Source organism: Rosa chinensis, chromosome 4 (genome assembly GCF_002994745.2).
Source record: "Rosa chinensis cultivar Old Blush chromosome 4, RchiOBHm-V2, whole genome shotgun sequence".
NCBI classification, from domain to species: Eukaryota; Viridiplantae; Streptophyta; class Magnoliopsida; order Rosales; family Rosaceae; genus Rosa; species Rosa chinensis.
The window spans coordinates 33,998,356-34,013,081 of NC_037091.1; positions in this window are offsets into that span (position 1 = coordinate 33,998,356).

The following is a 14,726-nucleotide window of genomic DNA, read 5'->3' on the forward strand; positions in this document are numbered from 1 at the left end:
CAAAATTCTCCAGTTTTCGACTATCTCCGGCGGTGAAATTGTTCTATTAGGAGCACCTCGAGTCACTGATCATCTTCCCTCAAGACTTCTAGCTGAAATTTCCACTTTTGGAAGGTGAATTTGAAGGATTTCCGAATTGGGTGGGTTTGGAGATTTCCGGGATTGTGTTCATTGGCAAAATTGGAGCACTTCAAGGTATTTTCTCACTTGGTCATAGTTATGAAAAATGCTTAGAATGTTGAGATGATTATGTGGTTGAAATTTGGTGGCCATAGAAGGAGTTGGCCACCTCATGAACAGTGTCATTTCGTGAACAGTGCGGTGCGTGAACAATGGTGGCGTTTAAACAGTAATTTAAATTCTATGTTTTTTAGCAAGTTAAATCCTATAATTTTTGTAGAGGTTGAATATGTGAATTTGGTTGGAATTGGAGAAGTTTTTAATCGATTATGAATTTCTGGAAAGTTAGGATTTCGATTATCGATTTACGAGAATTCGACCGTCGGATATCTCTCGGTTCTGACTTGGAACCTTTAAGATAACGAATTGGTATTAGTGGTAGAATTTGGGTTGAATCCGAGAAGAATTGGAGAGATGATTTATGAGGATTCAATTTTGTGAATTGTATTTAATTAGAATAGTTATTCACGGAATATATTTGTGTACAGGGCGACGTACCGAGCTATTGCTCGACGAAGGAACTCGTACGCGTGAACGTCTAAATAGTACTGTGAGTGGACTTTTGTTTTAAATAATGATGCATGCATTTATTTTGAAATTATTGATTTATTTAATTATCATTTTATTTATTGAGCATGATATTTTGTCTTGGATTATAGTTTGACATTGACTTTTCATGAGTTTCGGATATGAACTTATTATGCTCGGAGTTGGATTTATGATTTATTTTTTTGAGAATATGAATTGATATTGTTTTACCTTGATTATGATTTGGGAAATTGATTTAGTAATTTAAATTATTGTTTTAATTTATCGAGAATAATAATTAGATTTGAATATTTATTACCATATTATTTGGACTTTCGAATCAAAGTTTATTATGCTCGATTTGGAGAATATGATTATTATATGGTTTCTAGCGATTCGTTTTCCGAGGAAATTTCCGGGATTAAATATATTTTTAATTGCCGACTTTGGATTTCTGAAAGATTTTCGAGATGAGATACTTTTGACGTGTGGGACACGTTGATGATACTTTCGGCTTACTGTGAGAAGTTGGGGAAGCTTTATGAATTTACTTGGTTTTCGGATTTCTTTTGCCATACTTTGGGTGATTATTTATCATGCTAGCATTGATATGTCCGCCTTTGTGGCGAGGTGATGGGATCACTGAAGCCCGTCCGCCTTTGTGGCGCTGCTTACTGTCTTTATGACAGTGATGCTGAAGCCTAGTATCCTAATCGCTACACTTAGTGGCGTGTGGGTATGTAAAGGGAGTATATGGGAGTACTTTAGCCTGGGAGGCTATCACCCGAGCCTGGGAGGCTCATTTGTATGGCTATCTTCTTCCCCTACTTTTATATTATTTTTGGGCTAGCGGGGTCAAGTCCGATGATACGATACATAGTAGGTTTGATTTACAGTTTCCAGTCTCCAGTCGCCTGATTTTAAGAAATAAAGTTTTATAAACGTTGCATGCATCGAAGTTTTATAAATTTAAATAAGTGGGAAAAGTATTTAAGTTTGCTTCATTTAAATCATCTTATTTATTTATTTTTGTCCACTCACACTGACGTGTTTTCAATACTTTTCCCCTGGGCCCTTCGATTTCAAATGCCCAGTTTGCAGGCGAAATTAGTTGAGGTCGAGTGTACATGGAGTTGAGGCATAGTCAACAGCATGGCTTCCGCGGTTTCCTTTGAATTAGGTTTTCCTTGTTTACCATTTTTATTAGAATTGCTCTGATTATCTGTGGGATTAATGTTATTAAGTTGAGATTTGTGTAATGCGAATTGGAAGATGTTGTGATTTGGGGAGCAGGGTGGCTCCAGGAGAATAAGGATGGGTAATTTAGAAGTGTAAATTTCATTTCTCCAGGTTTTGGGTAGTCTATTTTAGGGGAAGTTCAGCCAAATTTTTGGAAGAATTTCTTCTAAGGTGGACTCCGCAGGGCCACTTTGGATTTCAGGGTGAAATCCGGGGGCGGGCCCTGTCAATACGTGAACGTCAATGACAGATGAAATAATTGTAGTCCACTTGAAGAATTAACAAGCAACCAAATTGGTTGAAACATACTGTAAAAAGTTATAAAACCATCAAATATATCTTGGATACATGAATACATCATCATCAATCACTTTTCGCGTTTGCAAAACAACAACCATGACTCATTCTTTACAAATTTTAATATTGTTCATGACTATATGGATCATGAAGATATTGACATATATTGAATTTTTTAAAATCTTAGAGGCATCAAGTGTTTCAACTTGAAAACAACAAAGGTAAGAAAGTTAAGTTATTCAATCTTCTAGCAATATTTACCAACCTCATTGATGTGAAAAGGAAGGAAAGTAATTAGTAATTACCATATTGATATGTCCATGAATTAGTTAGCAATTAATATGACAATAAATCAAAAAAAATTAGTAAAAGAATGTATTAAATAAAAATTCATGATACATAGCCGACCTATTTTTTTTTCTAATTTATTTATTTAATGAGGAGGGGCATAGATGGAAGTTTGATGAAAAAATAATATAAAACAATATAAGGGATGTGCATTGAGTAAAATTTCTCTTATTTTTAAGTAGTTATATTTGAAGAAGAAAGTAAACTTATACTTCAAGTTTTATGTGGAGGCCTCATTTCAATTGTTCGCCTCAGGCCTCCCAAAAGTCAGGGCCGGCCTTGCTTAAACTCCTGTGCTTCTTAAGCTTACTGAACAGTAATGTTTGCTTGGTTATACATAAGCACAAGGCAGAAAATGTTGTTACTTATTGTATCAAAGATCATAATATATGAGTTGTGGTATTACTATTCCTCGAGATCTTTGAAAATGCTGTGTTTAGCCAAGCTGATGGTTTTTGACGTGTGAAATGAATGCATGAGAAAAATATTTTCCATCATTAATTCATTAACATTTCAAGAAGACGGGTAGAGGGTAGCTAATACGTGGTTAAAGTTTGAGATAGGTTTAGAAAAAGAAAAGGTTCAAGTTAGAGAATTGTACCAATCAAAGTTTAGCTAGTTATTGGTTTCTGTTGCACATTGATCATTCAGTATATATGCGTTTGAACTCTAAATACTAAGTGCTGGATTTTTTTTTAATTTTTTTTATTTTTTATTAAACCTGTGACCAAGGACTTGGTTGACTTAGTGTTTGGACCTAAATTTAGCTACTCTCGTGTACGACCATGTTGAGAAGAAATGAGGATGAATTGACACCCATTCAAGAAAAATAGTCGATGAAGTCATACAACCAAGGAAAAGGTGTCGGTCGGTCACCCAACTTGGTTTGAGGTTTTAGTAACGGACCACCCAAAAATCAACAAGTTGGACCATGCGGCCATATGTTTGGTTTAACCCAGGTTCAAAAGGGTAGTTACTCATGTGGGCCGAAATGAAAATTAATGTTCGGCCGAGTTTAGGCAATAATATCGGATGAAGAGTCTTCACAAGGAAGGAGTTCAAGTCAATCTGTGCTCTTAATTATGAAGATCTTGGAGGAAAGTCAGAGTTTTACGAAACGGATAAATCCTAAAAGGAAGGAGAATCCTACTTAAGTTCCACGTCTTGGAGGACAAGTTAGCTAGGGTTTTTGACTTATATATATATAGCACCTTGTAACTCATTGTAAAAGGTCCTGCACCACACAAACAAATCAATATACAACTTTTACTCAAACCTTTCTCTTACTCTTTCATAGGTACTGTTCCTTCTATTCAACTTTCATAACTTGTTTTCATTTTTAGTTTCTTACTTTTATTTCAGTCGTTACATTCAAGCACTTTACTTTCTTGTTCTTTATTTTATATGTACTTTACTTTTTGCACTTAGGAGTAGTTCGTAACATAGAATTATCATCCATTGATCTCTTTCGGCCAGTCCGGATTGGATTGATGCGATTCACCGTTCACACACATATCATCTCACAACGTTTTGACAACCGAGTCCACTTCACCTTCGTCTTCACCTTGATTTGCGAGTACCTTCATCCAATAGATCTCTCGCTTGTCACCCGAACCTTTGAGTTTACCCAAGAAGTGAACGTGATAGAAGATCTCGGTCAGCATTGACGCCTAACCAAAGTCCTTGCAACAAAGGCATCAGAACCTAACCGAAGTCCACTTCACCTTCGTCTTCACCGTGATTTGCGAGTACCTTCATCCAATAGATCTCTCGCTTGTCACCCGAACCTTTGAGTTTACCCAAGAAGTGAACGTGATAGAAGATCCCGATCAGCATTGACCCCTAACCGAAGTCCTGCAACAGAGGCATCAGAACCTAACGGCCGAGAGGGTTCCTTCCTCGGCTTACAATCATTTGAAAGAAGTCAGATCACGCACCATTCAAATCATAAACCTCGCTTGGCCATTCGGCCACAAGTTGGCATGCCCGCGCAATTTCAGAAGGACTATTCAACCGCAAGTCCCTCGGCCCTCATTCGACCAAGACGATTTTGTCTTTTGGCATGCCCAGTGGGACATAAAACACTAAGGCGTCATTTTTGGATGCACTCCAATCCATACTCAGTATACCGGGGAAATACTTATCTTAAGTGCAATGAAGTCGACCATACCTCGGCCGATTGTCCGAAGCGAAAGTATACAAGAACTACTTCAGCCATGAGTAGTGGATCAGGGACGTCAGGTAATGTGACACCATCACGTACCTCAACCGCGGTCACGTCTACAGTCACGACTGGTCAGGGAACTATGGCCGCAACCCAGGCCGTCCTAGGGGCTACCAACACCTCAACCATAGGAGTGCCAAGTATGGCCATGATCGTACCAATTGCATTCAGACCGAATCTACGTCTGTGACACCACTTGGAATGTCTTCCGGACAAATGGTTCTTTCGCATCAAAACTTATCACAGTCTGGACAAAACCAATGGGGGATTTATCCACATTTCAACCCTTCGGCCGAGGAGATAGCTCGAATGATGGCCGATGAGTCTAGGAGGACTGTCCATGAGTTGAGGCTCTCAGCAGATGGTTTGGGTCGAGACTTGGCAGCAAGCATCAACAATAATACTAGTACCCAAACGGGAAATCTCAATAACACCCCGCTCCTTATCTACCAACAATTGTTGGCTAACGGGAATAATGGAGCGCATGAAATCGTGGGACATCAACATAACATGCAAGCTCAAATCCAACCCAACCAAGTCAACATGGCTGCTACAAACCAAATGAATATGCAACAGCAGCCAAGGATGTCGTATCCGCTTTATGGCATGCCACTTGAAATGGGATTCGGCCAAGGATTCATCCCTCAGCCGAACCAAGTAAATAACAATGTGGCTCAAAACCATCAGCAGAACAATCATCAAGGAGAAGGTCAAGACCGACCTGTTCGGCTCAATGATTTTCAAAATTTAGTTGAAGATCTTATGGGAGTCTTACCAAGACGGGTGGAGAGACCAAGTTATGCTAAACCGTATCCTGCATATATTGATACCATCCCATACCCAACAGGATATCGCATTCCCTCATTCACATTGTTCTCTGGAGATACATATCAATCCACTGTAGAACACATTGGCCGATTCACGGCCCAGTGTGGAGAGGCTAGCTCTGACAACAACAAGTTAAGGCTATTCGTCCACTCCCTCACGGGATCAGCCTTCACTTGGTTCATCAATCTCCCGCCCAACTCAGTCAATAATTGGAGGGAAATGGAACGAGCTTTCCATGACCAATATTATCGAGCGCAACAAGAGATTAGGTTAGCTGACCTAGCCAAGACGTCGCAGATGAGTCATGAGACTGCACAAGAATACTTAAGCCGCTTCAAACTAGCTAGAGCATGATGCCGAGTAAGATTGCCAGAATCAGAGTTCGTAGACATGGCTGTAGCTGGTTTGAGCTTCAAATTCAGAGAACATTTTGAGGGTGTTACCTTCAATGATCTATTCGAGCTCGAGACAAGAATCGATCGGTTGATGCCATCTTGAGGGATGAAGCTCAAAAGCGGGCAGCATCAAAGGGTACGTATTACAAGAATCAGGTCGTTAATGCGGTCGACAGGTTTGGAGTGGATTTAAACGAGGACTCAGTTGAAGTGTATTCGGTCGAAATGGTGATTAAGCAACCCCGTGTGTGCAAAGCTTTGGAACGGGTTGACCCAAAACAAACCAAACCACCACCAGCCCAAAGCACAAGCACAACAAAAACTAATGCACGCACTTACACTTTCAATATAGCTAAGGCCGATTTGATCTTTGATCAACTCTTGGCCGAGAAGATGATTCAACTTTCTTTCGGCCATATACTCCCCAAGGCTGAAGAAATCAAGGGGAAGACTTTTTCCAGTATCATAATTCATGGAAGCATGCAACTAACAATTGTGTTATTTTTCGTGATATGATACAGGATCTCATTGACGCAGGAACTCTCAAGTTCCCTGAAAGTAAGCCAGCAATGAAGGTTGACACCAACCCGTTTCCTGAAGCTCAAGTGAACATGGTGTATGTCAGAATCCCCAAGGATGGGGATGCTCCAAGCAAAATGGTAGATGATAGCAAGACTACTGGTAAGCTCCAATCATCGGTCCAGCATATGGCCGACGGACTTACTATTGGGAGTATCAAGCTTGAGCCACCAAAAGTAGCTGTTCTATGCACTCGGTGCCAGGAAGAAGTCATGCTTGAAGGGGTTTTAAAACTCCAGAGGCCAGAGCAGGTTGGTAACAAGGGTTTTAAAACTTCTAATTCGGCTCAGAAAGCCGAGAGTGCACCAACAGGAACCAAAATGGGGAATACGCCCGAAAAGGTGCATTCCAGAGTAGAACCTCGGGGCAAAGGAATTATCTCGGCCGAAGTAGGTAAGACCGAGGCTGACAAATAGAGATTCAGGTCTCAGGTTACCACAAAGCGACCATTGACCCCAGATGCATCGGACAAGTATGGTCCGCACAGTCCAAGGGGAAGTTCGAAGGGTGTGTTTCATCGTCTTGATAAACCGGACGGAAGATTCTCAGAAAGGGAGCCAGTTAGGCGGCGCCTGAACTTTGATCGGCCATTTTATGATGAAGAATATTACAGCCGAAACGAGAGGGACAAAAAGAGATATCATAGAGACGAGGGTTGTAGCCGTGATAGCTATGACCGTGATGGAAACCCCCGGCCACTAAGGACTTTCAAACCTCCTTTGGTTTCTGACAACCGTTGGTACGACCATGTTTCAAGGGACTAGCCGATTGCCCCTATGACGAAAACACAATTGAGAATACAGCAAAGGCAAGTAGCCGAGGCTAAGAAAGCCCGACTGAGCGAGACAACCAGAACTTCACCTCCGCGACCCGTTAAAAGGTCTGGATACTAAACGGCACCGAGAAGGTTTAGAACATACGTGAAAAAGAGCATTGATCCTCCTGTGGATAAATCAACTCGGGATACTGAAGACATGCAAATCGACTCAAGCAGGAAAGGGGTATTGAAGGTGCACTTTAAAGAGGCCCCTCGCCAATCGAGATCCACCCTTTACGGCGGAAGGACTCGTAACTATGCGAAATTATCATCTTTTGCATTCGGCCATTGATTGGTATGGTTTGACTAAGGAGGAAAGCAAGCTTTTAAATGAGGTGCGTAGGGATCGCAACAGATGCGAAGAACTTTGGGCACCTGATGTGAGAAGAGGCGTGAGAGCCAAATATCAAGCTTATTTGGAAGATCAGGAAATAAAGGCTGATTATAATTCTCTTCCCATTTCAAAAGGCGACCTACAGTATTTGAGGGAATACTTTAGTATACACTCGGCCGAAGAATTATTCGGCCTAACGATTGAGGAATAGAGACTTGCGTTCATATTTGAGGAACGCATGGAGAAGATGGATAGAGAAAGAGGGGAAATTCCTCATGCTCTGAGTTCACCCAAGTCTTCATCAGGTACACAGGCATAGGGTGAGGAGGAAGAAGAAATTTTTGAGTCAAATGGTGATGAAGAGCCTTTCGTAAAACTTTACAAGGACCTGAACCCGCCCTTTTCAGCTAAGGGACTTAGGAGAATGAAGGAGTATCACCGAAAGAATTATGCTCTTGCATTGTATGGACCAACAAATAAGGAGATGGATACGTTACATATGATCGTTGAATGCCCAAGGTCGGCGACCCTTTTGTTGGACTTGGATTCTAGCCTTGGTTTAAAGGTTGCTTACCAGGCTATCCAAGAAGGCATAGAGCTTAAAGTTGGTAATGAGGAAATTCCAATATCAGATAGAGACCTGAAGTATTTGAAGAGGTTCCATAAGATGCAATCTGCGGTCGAGATGTATGGAATGACTACTTAGGAAAGAGAGCTGATGAAACTTTTCGACCACCATGTCCGAGAAGAAGAAAATCGTCAGCAAGCCCAAGCAAACTAAGACTTGGCCAAATGGTTAGAAGACACTTACACAAATGATAAACAAAACCAGCATTTAGATGACTTGGATCTTAAAGTCGATGACCAAGGTGACAAGGGCATATTGGAGGACGATGAAGGCCTATTGGATGAGGATATGGGGGATTATGATGACATAGGGGACTATGAGGAACATGTTGACTACGATGATGCCGATCAGGTTCCTGACATCCCAACCTCCAATCCACAGGTTGATACCACCATCAACACTTTGACTGAGACGAGTGTACAAGCTTTGGCCAGGGAGGCCGAGGGAGCTACTATCCCAATATCTCAGGACATTGGTGACTATAGGGTGAATATGATTAGCGTTCGGTCAGCAACTAAGATTGATTTCGACCTGGTGCAGGAAGAGAGAGATTCGGCTGGTGTATATTTTTCTCGGCCGAGTGAATCCATGATCCAAGTCAAAGATCCCATTCTCATTGATGCTTGTATAGGTGGATACCGATTTTCGAGGGTTTTAGTGGATGGGGGATCAGCTATCAACATCCTTCCTTGCTCCGTTATACGTCAACACCACCCTGCCATGTATGGCTTTGTTCCAACTGATATTTCTGTTTACGACTATATAGGGGAAGAGGCTGAAGTCATAGGGGCGTTGCCATTGACGGTAACTGTAGGAAAGAAAAGCTCAACAACTTGTTTCTTCGTCATTCCCACTGATAATTCATGCACTGCCATACTGGGTCGTGATTGGATCCACTAGAATACTTGTATCCCGTCTTCAGTACACCAACTTCTTGTTTTATGGAACGGGAATGAAGTCGAGGTTGTACGGTCAGCTCAGACCGCAGATAAAGGAGAAACAGCCATCGATATGGTGTATGTGCTTCCATCCAAGTTTCAAGCTCAACCGGGACAATTGAATGGAATGGAAGGGGATGTGCTAGAAGAAGTTGAATGCCAAGCTCCAGCACAGGACTTAGCCAAAGCCTACTTTCCAAAGCCAACACCAACTATGTCTAAGCATATCAAACCATTGTATATCATGGCTCATTTAGAGGGATATCCGATCTCTAAAGTGTTGGTAGATGGTGGGGCAGCCGTGAACGTTATTCCTATTTCAATTGCCAAAAAATTGAAGAAGACAGACAAAGATATTGTATCATTTGAGATCGCCATCCGAGATTTTTCACGTGGTAGGAAGCAAACCAAGGGAATTCTACCCTTAGAGGTCACAGTAGGCAACAAGAGCATGATGACCGGTTTCTTTGTCATAGATTCCAAACCTTGTTATAATGCTATCCTTGGGAGAGACTGGATACATCAAAGTATGTGCATCCCGTCGTCCATGCGTCAGCTTCTGGTTTTCTGGAATGGGGACAATGTGGAAGTAGTGGAAGCTGACTCTAAACCATTGAAAGCTTTGGCCAATACAATTGATGCCCAATACTACGAGGAGGAAATTGGGTGCTCAGAAATTCAGAGGGAAGATGGTACTGGCCGAATTACAAGGATAACCATGCGAAGAGCACTGGCCCTAGGCGCCGAGAAAGTCCACGAGGACTCGGAGCGGCCAGCATTGGCGGACCTGTTTGATCCCATAATCCATGGATAGTGGCCTAGAGAAGGAGACACCATTGGCCGCGGTTGAATCAACAATGAGGAAACTGCTGGCCCATTGGGCCGAAAACTCTCTTCAGAGTGATTCGGCCATGAATTTGCTAGAATTTATCAGAGAAGGAGCACCAGAGGATGAATTGAAGCTAGAAGACATAGGCCCTGCACCGGTCGAGTTGGAAGACGACCTTACTGAGACTCAAGACCCACTAGAAGACCTGAATTTAGGGACCACCGAGGAGCCTCGGATAGTTAGGATCAGCAAGCTCCTACCACCCAAGTTAAAGGAAGACTTGAAGGCTCTGCTGACTGAGTTTCAAGATTGTTTTGCATGGAGTTACCATGAAATGCCTGGTTTAGATAGAAGTATAGTAGAACATAGGTTGCCTATACAGTCCAATTGTGAGCCTTACAAGCAACCTCCTCGGCGATGTGCTGCCGAGGTTTTGCCTTAAATTAAAGAAGAAATGGAGCATTTATTAAAGGCCGATTTTATTCGAACGGCTAGGTATGTTGAATGGTTATCTAATATTGTGCCAGTAAGGAAAAAGAATGGCAAAATGCGCATATGTGTTGATTTTAGAAATCTAAACTTGGCCACACCCAAGGATGAGTACCCAATGCCCATGGCCGACTTGCTCGTGGATGGTGCGGCCAAACATGAAATTATTTCTTTCATGGACGGGCACGCTGGCTACAACCAAATTTTTATAGCTGAGGAGGATGTTCACAAAACGACGTTCAGATGCCCAGGCGCAATAGGAACATTTGAGTGGCTCGTTATGCCATTTGGACTCAAAAACGCCGGAGCAACCTATCAAAGGGCCATGAATATGATCTTTCATGACCTAATTGGTCACACAGTCAAAGTATACATTGATGACATTGTGGTAAAGTCGGCCAAGACGCAAAATCATTTGGCCAACCTTCGACAGACATTCGTACAGATGCGAGCTCACAAACTAAAAATGAATCCTGACAAATGTCTTTTTGGAGTATCAACCGGTATGTTCCTTGGTTTTGTAGTTCATAAAAAGGGAATTGAAATCGACAAAAATAAAGCCAAGGCAATTATGGATGCACCTGCTCCTAGCACGAAGAAGGAACTCCAATCATTCCTGGGAAAAGTAAATTTTCTAAGGCGCTTCATCTCTAACTCGGCCGGCAAGATTCAGCCATTCTCTTCACTTTTGAGAACCAAGGCCGAAGATGAGTTTGTTTGGAGAATAGAGCACCAAGCGGCATTCGACCAACTCAAACGATACTTATCAAACCCACCCGTCTTGGTACCCCCAGTAAGTGGGAGGCCTTTGAAGTTATACATATTGGCATTGGATAACTCAATAGGAAGCCTATTGGCACAAGACAACAACAATGGCAAGGAATGTGATGTGCATTACTTGAGCCGGGTCCTCACTGATGTGGAAATTCGGTATACGCCTATTGAAAGGCTTTGTCTTGCATTGTTCTTTTCCGCAATCAGGTTTCAGCACTACATGTTACCCTCGGTCGTCCAAGTCATATCCAAAACTGATTTAGTAAAGTACATGCTGACTCGGCCTATCATACGAGGCCGAATTGGAAAATGGACCATGGCGTTGTTTGAGTTTACGTTTCAATATGTGTCTCAAAAGTTCGTCAAGGGCCAAGCATTGGCCAATTTTCTAGCTCATCACCCTTCAACCGAGTTTGAGGGAGCTGAGGAGGTTGATATTGGGACGGTATATGTGGCTTACATGACCAACAATCACTAGACCATGTATTTTGATGGGTCTAGTACTGAGTTTTCAGCCGGAGCTGGTGTTGTCGTTGAAACGCCTGAAGGATAAAAGTTCCAGTTTTCTTTCCAATTAGATTTTACATGTACAAACAATCAGGCAGAATATGAGGCTCTTATTGTTGGGTTGGAGATTCTACTAGAGATGGGAGCACGATGGGTTCTGGTGTTTGGAGACTCTCAATTGGTCATAAACCAAATGAATAAGGAGTTCAAATGCATAAGTTGGGGACTTTTATCTTATCACGCCTTAGCTGATCAGCTCGCCAACACGTTCGATAGAATCTCTTTCGCCCACCTCCCACGGGGACAGAACATGGAGGCCAATGAGATGGCCCAATTAGCCTCAGGGTTACGAATCCCCGAAGGCGACGACTCCCGAGTCATCAAGATTGCCAAACGTACCCTCCTAGCTTTAGAAGAAAGAGGAGTCTCAGAGGATGTTTTTGTTATCGACATCGAGCCAAATGATTGGAGACTCCCCATTATCAAGTTCCACAAAAATCCTCAAGGTAATCATGACCGGAAGACTCGGTACTTGGCTGGACATTTCGTTATATACAAAGAAGCAGTGTATCGCAAAAGCTCCGATAGGGGGCAAGAGACTTTGGAAGTCATGAGAGATGTCCACGAGGGGGATATGTGGTGCACATCAGGTCGAGATCAAAATGAGGTGGTTAATTCGAAGGCACGGCTTCTACTGGCCAACAATTCTAAAGGATTGCATTGAATTCGCAAAGAGCTGCAAGAAATGTCAAATTCATGTGCCTGTGCAAAGAGTTCCGGCCGACGTCCTCCATCCAATTGTTAAGCCATGGCCATTTCGAGGTTGGGCCATGGATATTATAGGGAATATTAGACCACCATCATCAAAACAACACGTATGGATTTTGGTTGCCACTGATTATTTCACTAAATGGGTAGAGGTAAAACCATACGTTACTATTTCTAGTCAGACAGTAATCAAATTTGTGGAGGAAAACATTATACACAGGTTTGGGATACCTGAAACCATAACGGCTGACAGGGGTTCGGTTTTCATAGCCGAAGCAATGCATGAACTCACAGATAGTCTGGGTATCAAGTTGACTCACTCGACACCTTACTATGCCCAAGCAAATGGTCAGGCCGAAGCCAGTAATAAAGGCATTATAAATATACTCAAGAAGATGGTTCAAGAGAATCCCAGAGATTGGCACAATCTGTTATCAGAGACCTTGTGGGCTTTTCGGACGTCCAAACGTACAGCCACACGGACAACGCCTTTTACGCTAATGTATGGGCATGATGCTATGTTACCTGTTGAGGTGAAATTGAAATCATTTAGATTCGCTGCTCAAAATGAGATCGTAGCTGACGACTACACTCATGCAATGATTCAGGAACTTGAAGAACTTGACCAAGAGCGAATGGACGCTTACAACCGAATGGAAGCACAGAAAAAGGCTATGGCCCGTGAATACAACAAACGAGTTAAGTCTAAGTCATTTGCTGAGGAAGATTTAGTTTGGAAAGCCATTTTGCCTATCGGAACTAAAGATAAACGTTTCGGAAAATGGTCGCCAAGGTGGGAAGATCTGTTTATCATCAATCAAGTGTTAGGAAAAGGTGCATATCAACTGAGAGATCAAGATGGAGAGCTGCATGCAATGCCTATCAACGGGTAATTCCTCAAGAAATATTACCCCACTACCTGGGAGATGATGGAGCAAGAATTATAGTGTACCACCTAGGGAACATCGGCCGAGTATTAGACTTGTAAACTCGGCCGGCTATGTTATGTTGTATGTTTTTGCATAAACAACGTTTAAGTATCTCTTGACATCCCTTTATTTACGCTGTTGGAATTTACTTTTATTTTGTCGGTCAAAGTTAAACATGAAGTGTTGGCCGAATCAACCAAAATTGTATTGTCCAGAATCAAGCAATTCATTTGGCCGAGTTAAATATGTCGGCCGAATAAACTAAGGTAATTTTAGCCAAGGTGAATAGGAGGGTCAGCCAAGCTGAAGATGTTGGTGTAACCAAGCTCAAAATAAGGTGCAAAACAAGTATTAGGACCTGATTGGCCGAAATATATGAAGTCAAAAGAGGCTGAATCCATTGACAATATAGCGGCCAAATGATCAACCGGTCATAGAATGTGAGTCATACAAATAAGGTCAGTTAGACTTTACAAAATTAAGGCAAACGGCTGAGTTATGGTCCTAAGACCATGTACAAAATATAAGCCGAGATGAATACCAAATCCCATTATAACTACATGTCAGAGGGTAGAAGGGACCAAAGAACTTCCTTAACCTTTTCCAAGTCTTCCATACCTTGGTCGACCTTTCGCTTCTAGATGCATTTCTTCTTGTTGTACGACTTGACCGATGACAAAATCAAGCTATACCTAGTGAGATCTTGTTGAGGAACAATGGTTCGGATGGAGGCCGAAGTGATTTTGACTTGCTCTTCAGCTTCGACCAATTGCTTTTTCAAATCACGCACTTTTTACCTTCCCTCGTCCAAAGAAGTCTTCAACTTATGAAGTTGGCCAAGATCGGTAGATTGGCGAATGTCTTTATACTCACTTATCAACTTCTCGCCGGTTTCAAACTCTTTTTGGGCTTCTAGGCAGGGAGAGAGACTAAAATTTGCACGGGACAAAAGGGCATGAACTCCATAAGCTTCTACTTGAGATAAATGGTTGGCTGAAATAAGTACTTCAACCGCCTCCTTGAAAGCAAGAAAACTAGCCTCGGTTACTGCTCTCGTATCACAACCCAAAAATTGTCTGACCGATTCAATTGCCT